Source organism: Onychostoma macrolepis, chromosome 22, assembly GCF_012432095.1.
Source record: "Onychostoma macrolepis isolate SWU-2019 chromosome 22, ASM1243209v1, whole genome shotgun sequence".
NCBI classification, from domain to species: domain Eukaryota; kingdom Metazoa; phylum Chordata; class Actinopteri; order Cypriniformes; family Cyprinidae; genus Onychostoma; species Onychostoma macrolepis.
In genome coordinates this window covers 11,982,300-11,993,252 of record NC_081176.1, presented here as the reverse complement: position 1 = coordinate 11,993,252, position 10,953 = coordinate 11,982,300, and the positions used below count along the sequence as shown (strand labels likewise).

General features: G+C 38.3%; 1 long non-coding RNA gene across 2 annotated transcripts; it reads left to right on the top strand.

The window, feature by feature from the left end:
* Positions 1-2,728: 2,728 nt before the first annotated feature.
* LOC131530770 (uncharacterized) lies at positions 2,729-9,444 on the top strand. Of its 2 annotated transcripts, none has more exons than XR_009268481.1 (4): positions 2,729-3,545; positions 8,130-8,454; positions 8,573-8,755; positions 8,996-9,444. It is a non-coding gene; the product is annotated as an uncharacterized LOC131530770 (long non-coding RNA). The 2 variants fall into 2 exon arrangements; XR_009268480.1 differs by having other exon boundaries at positions 2,729-3,559.
* Positions 9,445-10,953: the final 1,509 nt, after the last annotated feature.

The window sequence follows — 10,953 nt, the reverse complement described above, 5'->3', positions numbered from 1 at the left end:
CAAGCCAAACACTTTGGTTTTGCTGTCTTAAGGCCAATTCACACCGCACAGACAAACACCAACAAACTCCAACAAACAAGTTGGCTCAAGTTGGCTGTTGGATTTAGAATCTTATGAAAAATAACAGTCATGTTCACACTGCACCAACAGACACCGACCAACTCGCACTGACTGGGGAGAAAATGGATAATCCTATATCTATAAGCATGTTCAGTCGGGTGAAAACAAACTCCAAAAGACTCCAACCAATGCCAACCAACGCCAACAGGGGTAACACACTGATCCAACAAACTCCAACAGACTAGTTTGTTGGAGTTTGTTGGCGTTTGTCAGTGCAGTGTGAATTGGCCTTCACACGATAACACTGTAACCGGAGTTTTTTTAAATCTTCACCCTGGCAGGAGTTTTCAAAATGTTCGGTTTCAGTGACCTGGTGCAGCGTTTGCGTGAGGACCAACGGCCAAACCGCATAGAAAAAGCTGCTGTTTTGAAAATAACCGCGTTCGTGTGGACAGGGCCAATGGGCACGCGTTGAGCATTCAAATCATATTTAAACTGGAGCGTTACCATGGTAACAGGGCGTCAACTCATTCAGCTGACAAGTTTTTTTTTTTTTCATTCAGCTGACAAGTAGCGAGAGGCTGTCTCTCTGCTGTTTTCACTGCTTTCAGGTAAGTTTAGTCCCTAAAGTTACACAAATAATACATACAACCGTTACTGACACTTTCTTACATGTAATTGACACGTTTCTGTTGAATCTTTACTTTACAGGAGTGGTTTAGTGTCTTCAAAAAGACCGTTACCATCACAACCGTTAACTAGCTATAGAGGCTAACAATTAGAGGTAAGCTAACGTATAGATTTGAGCTCTTATTAATGAACGTTTGAGCTTTTAAGCAACTTTTATGTGTAGATGAGCAGCTTTGATAGTTTTGTAAATTTTTTGTTGATACTTTGTCAATAGATAAATGGAAGTCACTATAAGATAATTAATTTAACCTAAAAGTCTGCACTGTGGGGTCAATCGGTGACGTCACTTACATGAACTAATGGGCTGAAACTATTTCAAACACGTTTTGAACTTTCATTGCAAACAGATATTGATAAATTGTACTGTGATTTCAGGAGCGTCAGAAAAAAATACCTAAAACAGGGGAAGTTACAAGAAAATTTGTAATGAGAGCTGCTGACAGATACAGGAAACACAGGTGATCTGAGAAATATTATTAAATAGCTTTATATTAATTTTTCACAATGTATTTCAACTATATTATCATGCATCTGTAAAACCTAAAAATATGAATTCTGGTATCTTAAGATTTTTTGTATGTTTTGTATATTATTATTATTATTATTATTGCATTTCACCTCTGCTGTAGTTTGTTTATTTCTAATAATCCTGACATTGTATACTACATTTTGTTGGCTATGTGACATATTGTTCCTATTCTTCCATGCTGATGGCTGTGCTGCAGAGCTGGAGCGGAGCGGATATTCTGTCAAAGAACTTATCCAAAGCACCATGAACCATCTGACTAGTAAGTAAGACCTCAAACATTCAAAAGTTTGTCAAATATTCCAAAAATATATATCAAATAAATATCAAATATTTCCCAGACAGCAAGCAGTGTTGGCCCACATCTGGCCTGCATGGATTTCACGTGAGCCAGATGTGGGCCGGAACTGGGCCAACACTATGTTGCTGTCTGGGTTCCTGTTTGTCCTACAAGGCCATCTTGTTTAACTCTGCTCTAAGGACACTTCATACACAACAACCTACAGAGGGGTCAATCATAATTCAAAAAAAGACACAGATGATAATAAAAAAGTTATTTGAAATTAAAATGAATAACGGTAAGACAGAACCAGTACTGTGAATGCACCTCACTTCAAACTGTAACGGTCTGTATGTATATTATTTTCTAAACTTTAAATGAAGTGAAATTTTTTGTTCAAGCAGACTTTGTTGCATGTGGAAACCTCACTCGAGCCTGAAAGATACTTAAAACTTAAAATATTATTTGCACTCTTGAAGACTGTTCACCAAAGACTAAATTTCAGTCCAGCAGAATTTTCTTCACACTTCACCACTGAGGTCAAAATGAGCATTGTGAATGTAAGAGCCTCACACTACATTGTTTGTTTGAATTGCATTTCAGGGCAGTTCGTGAAGACCGATAACCTGGACAGACATCAGTTCAAGATCCAGCCTCCACACCAGACTTCTCAACCACAAGGATTGCTGTCTACTAGATATTATGTGTACTCTTCAGACCTAGGTTCATGCAGATATAGGACCAGAATAGGGTCAGCTATGGTCATACAGGACCTCAGATCCTCCAGTGTTAGCAGAGTTGATGGTTATGTTATGGATTGGTTTATTGTCTTTATATCATAATAATGCACTGAAATCAGATGTTTGTCTTGAGTTCTTGCTCTTCTTTTGGGCCACTATTGCCCCTTCAAAATGTTAACCTTCCTCCCACCGTTCAGTTCCTTTTCCATCCAAATGCAGCCACGTGACCTCTGCTCTTCCACTTTTTTACAAACCACCAAAACACACCAAATATCTGATTTAGATGAGCTGAATATGTATAAAACATGTGTAATTGATAACTTTTTAAAGATGTGCCCCTCCAAGACAAGTCATGACATGATTTATTGACAACTCATGAATTCATGTTAAGTTATAAGTAATTAATGATGAGTTAATAATATTGTGCCCCCAAGTAAAGTCATGACATTATGATACATTAACAAGTCATGAATTAATGTTAAGTTAATGATATTTTGCCCCCATGTCATGACAAAACTTAAAATATTTACATATCTTTTATATCATTAAGATATTCTTTTCAATGCATTTTTATAATTTTATCAATAAGTGATTTAGACTTTTAGACCTCTTAACCTACCCACAAACCTAAACCTACCCATTTTATAAACATGCAAGAAAATAACCATTTTAGTATAGCATTAAAAAAGTTTTTATAATCGCTAATCCCACTCCTACATCTACACCTAAACATAGCTATTTCTGTACAGTAGAAGAAAAACATGACAGACAGATAAATGCAATTACAATCATTTATTTACAATAGTCTAACCTTGAGGTCATAAACGCATGAATTAGCATTTCTGCATTTGACGTTGAGAGCATAGGTCGCAATTTAGATATGTTTTTGATATGGAAAAACGCAGTTTTACAGATGCTAGAAACATGGCTTTCAAATGAAAGATTGATATCTTCATTTGAGCAGATTTTATGTGTTATGGACGGACTCGGACACAAAGGTGATGGGTGAGTATGAGGTGGTTTATTAAAACAGGTTCAGCACACAGGTGAATCGAGAGGTCTAGAGAGGTGAGTAGATGTCTTGTAAACAGCAATTCTAGTGAGGATGATAAGGTGGTGATAACTCTTTTCTTCTTCCAGGAATACAGGTAGACGAGACAGGTTGAATCCAGGGAGTGACACACACACACACTTCGTGCTGGGACTTCTGCAGAGAGAGAGGGCGACACAAGGAGGAGGAACACAGGAGGTAAGTTATACAAGGTAAGCAGTCTTAGAATATTGGAAGGATATAGTTCTCTTCGTTTCAGGATGTTGGGATGTCTGAGTCCACGTAGCAATGACGAGATCGGACAATGAAGCGTGTGTGTGGTGAGCTTTTGTAGTGTGGGCTGATGAGGAGGTGATCAGGTGCAGGTGTGTGTGATTAGAACTCCGGGGATGTGGAACGTTGTGATTGGTGGAGTGAAGGGCCTGACTGGTCTGTGACATTATGTTGTTAATCACTGAAAATATTATCCAGATTATTTTCCTGATCCTCTCCCTCTCAGTGAACTCGTGAAAGCCTGCGCGTGCTAGCCTCATTCAAATACACACCTCACCAGAAACACGGCATGTCGCAATCTGTGACGAAGGCAGGCGAGAGCCAATGAGCGTTCGATTATTCGGCCGTAAAACCTCTAGTTTAGTGATGGAAATTTTGATTCTTTCCAGGGATTCGTTCATTTTGAGTTTGTTCACCAAAATGACTCGTTCAGATTCGTTCACTGATTCGTTCAGTAACCATTTCTTCAAATTACATATATACGCCAGCAGGGGGCGAAAAAGAGTGTCTTATGTGTCATGTCTAAAGTAAACGATTGTACTGCATTACTATTTGTTGCAAAAAACTGATTTGACTTAATTAAAATGTGTAATCTACTCATTAAATAAATAAAATGGGTTCAGATGACCAAAACATAAGGTTTTCTTGCATAATTATTTTTTTTATTGTTTGGTCGGACTTTTACACATTCATAAATCGTGGAGTTATGTTCTGTAGCCTATGTTAAATATGAATATATATAAACAAGCGTATGTGCACATTGCCACAGTACCTGCTGCACTTTGCATCCACTTTCTGCTGATTGCTGAACGAGACTGACTCACATGCTAAAATGACCGACCTACCCGGTACACATTCATTCAAGAACGACATGTCATGACTCATGTACCAGTTCGTTCAATTCGTTCACGAACGACATGCACCAGTTCATTCAACTCATTCACGAACGACATGTCATGACTCATGTACTAGTTCGTTCAATTCGTTCGCGAACGAGATCTCTCTCTCGTTCAGACTCAAAACAGCGACTCGGTCAGTGATGGGTGTATTCGTTCACTACATTCAACAAATCACATGCTCCGTCACATCTCATACTCGAAGGCTATTGGCTCGAGGTTTAGTCATTCTTTGACAGGGTGAAACAGTCCACACAACTACCCGGTTCACTGATGTGCGCATGCGCTGCTAATAGCTCCACGCTGCTGCGGACGGAGGAATTTCAGTGAACGACTCGTTCACTTAAAAGATTCGTTCAAAAAGAACGATTCGTTCACGAACGTAACATCACTACTCTAGTTTGAAGCGGCAACATTTGAAATTGTTACGAACGCGTCGCTGGACTCGCTGCTCGGGATGGAGATGAAGATAGTCGAATAAAGGCTTGGATTTGGGTCTGTTCCTCGCAGTCGTATGGATTCTGAAGATCTGGATTACAGCGCACGAATAAAATAGTTTCATTTCGTAATTATGTTGCGGTTTTGGTGTTTTTATTTTTATTTTTATATAGTTCTATTGTCAGTCACAGCATGTCGGAGAATACGCCTTTTGTGGCCCATGGCAAACAAAGTAAACATTTCATGACAAGTAAAGGTTAAACGATTTCAAATGTTATTTATTTTAAGGTTTAAAGTTAAAGGGGTGGTTAACTGCGATTTCACTTTTTTCATTTTAAATAGTGTGTAATGTTGCTGTTGGTGCATGAACAGTATCTGCAAAGTTGCGGCGCTGAAAGTTCAACGTAAGCGGAGATATCGTCTTTTAAAAATCAGGAAGTTCAATGCCTACAAAAACGAGTCCTATGGGACTACAACGAGATACTTCCCGGGTTGCATACGTAAAAAACCCATCAAACCCCTCCCTCCGGAACATGCAAAAAAGGGGGCAAGGCCATGTTCTGCGGCTTTGTCGAAGAGGAAGAGTTATAGTGGAGAGTTGTATTCATGCCGTCGAAACGGTGTTATTTTCACCCAGCTGTCAGGTCTTCTGTGTTCGGGCTTCCTACGGACGCTGTAGTTCGTCAACAATGGTTAAAATTTATGTTTGATTATGTTCCTGACAATTACAATCCTAATTTAGCTCTCTGTGCTGCTCATTTTACGGAAGACAGCTTCCAGAATCTACACGAGTTCAATGCCGGATTCACACAGAAACTATTACTAAAACATGGAGCAGTTCCAACTTTAAAACCAGAGGCAGCGGTTGTTTGGCCACAACCTGTAATTAAGATTTAATCATTTTAAATGTATTTGCATGTATAATTTCAGACGTAATGTTTTAGTTTTATCAAGGACGTAAACAAATGCCACCGCTGTCTTTAGTAGCCAGTTAGTTAAATGCTGTTTCGTGTGTCTATGACAAACGCGTACAAACATTTAGGACCCGAATTTGTAATTATGCACAAATTTTGTAAATGTATTTTCCATGTATACTTTATGACGTAATTTTTCGATTTGATCAAGACCGTAAATACAAGCCAACGCTGTTTGGTTTTAGTAGCCAGTTAGTTCAATGCCATTTTGTGTGTATAAGACAAACGTGTACAAACTTCAAAAAATGATATGTAATCACAACAGCAAACTTCATTCAGAAACGTTTTGTTAGAGCCGTGCTTGCGGAAGTTCTGCTTGACTCTCTTCATTACTGCTTTCTGGGTCTGATTCTGGCTCAAACTGAGACGGCAATATTGACACCATTATTTACATTTGACCGCAGCACATGCAGCTGTCGCCCGTGAAGGTGATGGGCGTGAAGTTTCCGGACAACGTGCAGTACGCCATTTAGCCAATCACAACACACCGGCCCAACTAACCAATCTGAGCACATTGCCTGTTTCTGAGGGAATGGTTTCATAGAATCAGGAAGTCAACCGGTCGTTCAAATGACAGAGGAGAAAGCGGCTTACAATAAAGGTGAAATATATGAAAAATAAGGCGTTTTTTAACAAACGAAACACGAAGACATGTTATATTGCACCCCATAAACACAATCAAGCAAAGAAAAAAAGCAGTAAACCACCCCTTTAAGTCTTGTTTAACTTGTAGGCCTATTATTGGAAACGAGCCGGCAGCAGAAATCACACAATAAAACGAAATGTTATCATTTCATATTAAGTAAACGAGTAAACAATTTAATGATGCAATTGAAAACAAGGTAACTGATATGGCAACTAATAATAAAATTAATTCCGCGATTTCAATATTCATAAGGATTCATTTGTCAATACGTAAGTATTTGTACATTTAGATGCTGAAAATACGTTAGTATTGTACGTTTTAGTGCCTGTAAAAACGTAAGTAAATGTACGTTTTATAGAACCACATTTTACGTGAAATACATATGAATTATCGTGAGATCACATTGGACTTTACTTGACTGTACACATTATTAATAAATCATTAACAACTCATAGACTAACTAACATAAACTCATGCCTTGTTAATGTATCATTATGCCATGACTTTGCTTGGGGGGGGGGGGGCACAATATTACTAACTCATCATTAACTTAACATTAATTCATGACTTGTTAATGTATCATAATGTCATGACTTTACTTGGGGGGGGGGGGCACAATATTATTAACTCATCATTAATTACTTATAACTTAACATGAATTCATGAGTTGTCAATGTATCGTGTCATGACTTGTCTTGGAGGGGCACATCTTTAAAAAGTTATCAATTACACATGTTTTATACATATTCAGCTCATCTAAATCAGATATTTGCTGTTTTTTGGTGGTTTGTAAAAAAGTGGAAGAGCAGAGGTCATGTGGCTGCATTTGGATGGAGAAGGAACTGAACGGTAGGAGGAAGGTTAACATTTTGAAGGGGCAATAGTGGCCCAAAAGAAGAGCAAGAACACAAGACAAACGTCTGATTTCAGTGCATTATTATGATATAAAGACAGTAAACCAATCCATAACATAACCATCAACTCTGCTAACACTGATTTTAATTTGTAAAATTGCATCTGCTTAATGAATACATTATTGTAGGAGGGCAGCAGTGGAATCACTCCAAACAGGATGAGATGAAGTTGTTTTTAATTATGAATGCATCATTGTGTGTTGGATGAGTTAGGTTAAACGTAAATATTGCAAGAAATCCACTGTCATTCACTGATGTTTGTGACATAGCTGCAGGTGGAAAATTTATAAACAATTTTGCAGTGTGCCATTTTCATGAATCTTTCTTCTAGAGCATGTTTGATTTAGTTTACCTCAAAGTGTTAATTAATACATTAACTAACATGTAATTAAGGTGGTGTTATTCATGAGGTAATTCATATGGCTCATGTCGTAGTTAAGTTAGTTCTTCATTAGTTCTTGATTAATACATGTCTTAACTCTTCATTAGTTCATAGTCAAGTAATTATTAATTAAGGTATTAGTACATAATAATTCATGTACTGTTATTGTAAAGTGTTTCTAACAAACATTAATATTTTAAAAATCTGACTGAGATTTTATCACTCGTGTAGTGTACACTGTCTCTTTCTTGAATTTCAGATTACAAAAAGCGCTGGACAGATCACTTAAGCAAGCAGTAGAAACGAGGTGGAATACCAGACTTGCAATGCTGCAATCTGTAAGGGATGCTCTGCTGTCTGTTAAGCTGCACGAGATCCTGCTTCACTGAAATGAACTCCGTTATGACAACAACATAGACCCAGACCTTCTTGAAGACATTATCCGCCTTCTGGAACCTTTTGATGAGGCTACCAGGCACATCTCCACTGATCAGACACCTAGTCTTCACCTTGTCCTCTCAATCAAGGCAACCCTGCTGAGGGGTTTGTTGCTTCAGGATGGAGACAGTGCTATTGTGAAAGAGGTAATATAATACAGTCCTCATTTGAAATTGTTTTGTTGGTCATTCTGGTAACTAACAGCAGATATCCATTATCCAATAACAATGTCTATCATGTAATTTTATTTTTCCCCCTCTATAGCTAAAAGGGATATTAGGAAATTCAAAATTCACCTTTACCACAAGATAGCCACAGCACTCTCTCCTAGCCTGAGGTGTTTCTTAAGAAAAACTCTAAACGCTGAGGAATACGAAGAGGTTATCAACACTCTGGCAGCAACAACAGAAAGACTAGAGATAGAGGAGAGAACCAGTGTCCAACAGGGTAATTCATAGCATTAGTACTAAGAACAGACAGTGCACTCTAAGGAAATTTCTAATATGAGTACAAAATGTTCTCTCTCACTTATGGAAAGCAACACAGTGTACACTCACACACACAACCTGCCTGCAACTTGTATATTACCTTCATCAATATAAAGACATGTGTATTTTGCCCTATATAAAACATTATGCTTATGATGCAAACTCAGTTGTACCATAACAATCTGTCTTTTTTTCTCAGAAGATCCACCACACCTAGTGGCCAAAGGCACAGAGGTGCACAGTTTCTTCTCAAGCTGTGTGCAGGAGGAGGAGAGGGAGGACCGTGGTAACACTAATGAGTCAAGGAGCCGCGAGTTGGTGCTGAAATATATGAATGAGTCTACAAAGATGACCAGGCAGCTTCTTCTCAACTTCTGGCAGGAGATGTCAGGTGGGCTGGTGCCAGTTGCCAGGAAGCTGCTGGCAATCCCAGAATGCTGGAAGATTAATTGAAGAGAGGCGCACCAGCCTCAGTCCAGAATCTGTGGACACTCTCTTGTTCTTGCATAGCAACAGTGGGATTTCATCTTAATGGAAACTTATATGTTATATGAAAATGAAAATTTGGTTATCTAATGTGCCTGTGTGTTTACATGGATGATTTGCATTAAATTTAATGAAGTTTAAACTGGCTTTAATTCAATAAAATAACACACACACACAAAAAAAAAATGCAATCTGGGCATGCTGTGATCTTTACTGTATTTTTTACTGTAACTGACAGATTCCAGCCAAAAAAAACACACAACCGGGAGTAGGAGGGAATGGGAGTCATTTTTCTGGGATTGGGATGGGACCGGATTTCTTTTGAACGGTCACTCTTCATAGACACAGAGCTGGACACATGTGAGCCTGATCATACACTACCCAGACAGCAACATAGTTTTGGCCCAGATCCAGCCCACATCTGGCCCGTGTAAAATCCATGCGGGCCAGACTCGACACTGCTTGCTGTCTGGGTAATGACACAAAGAGCAAAACACTTTACTACAGTGACTCTCATTTGAAGACATTTGGTGTTGCAAATTAAATTGTGGCCAAATCTAAAGACAGTAACAAGGCTAGTAACATGCTGGTTTCTTGCCCTGTAAGATTTTTCCACTTAATCGTAAATCACGACTGAGACTCACAAACTGGATTTAGAGCTCACCCTGTTGTCAGTTTTGCTCTTTTGCAAAACACTTTGGCACCTTGCTCAAATCTTTCCATGTTTTTTCTGCCACAATATCAACGGCCCCTTCTGTCATCTGTGCAAGTAGAACAAGGCAAAAGGGCGCGACCAACTATTTCCTGCATTCCGAAGTTTCCCACCTACATCATTCCTGAGTGATTATTTTTGTCTTTGAATTCATCTATGAACTCACACAAACTACACTAAGTTTTAAGGTTTTTCCTTTCTCTCCAACATCACATACTTGAGTCTCACATGCTTTATAGAGTTTAACACACAATATGTCTTGATTGGAGACTTCATCCTAATAACTTAACCACAAAACCTGAAAGAGTCCAGATGTGTTTTGGAAAGAATCAACTAAAATACTAAAAACATTGTGACTAGTTTTATCAGTAGCCTAATACTGAATGTACTTGTGAATGAGTGTCTGAGAAAGGCTGACAAAAAATACTTCTCAAAACATCTACAGCCATAGAAAATCAGTGCAGTATATTATTAACTGTGATTGTGTATGAAGCGCAGTCTTACCTCTGTTTCTCTGAGAGACTCATCTCACAGGGAGACACTTCTCCTCGCTCCTTTGACATACTGCAAAATATTATATTTAGTCAAAGCTGCAAAGGGGGGAAACATTCAGAGAAATGTATAGCCTATTATTCGTTTGCAGTAACGCTTCTGAATAATCTTACTATCCGTGGCCTATAAAAGTAAACTAATCCCCATCATGTTCTCATCCGGAATCCGAATCTAAATCATGCTAACATGTTTGTACAATATTTAATTAAATATTTAAAATATATATATAGGCTATATGAGATTGCTGTGTTGCAGCGTCAAGAAACAGCATCATAGATTTGTATCTGTAGGAAATGTCTTTAGAAATATCCTTTAATGTTTATGCTCCAGTTGTCTATCTTTTTAAATACCTGATAATATCACCTTTAAAAAACAACAAATTCCTTGTGTGTCTGTGCACACTTGGC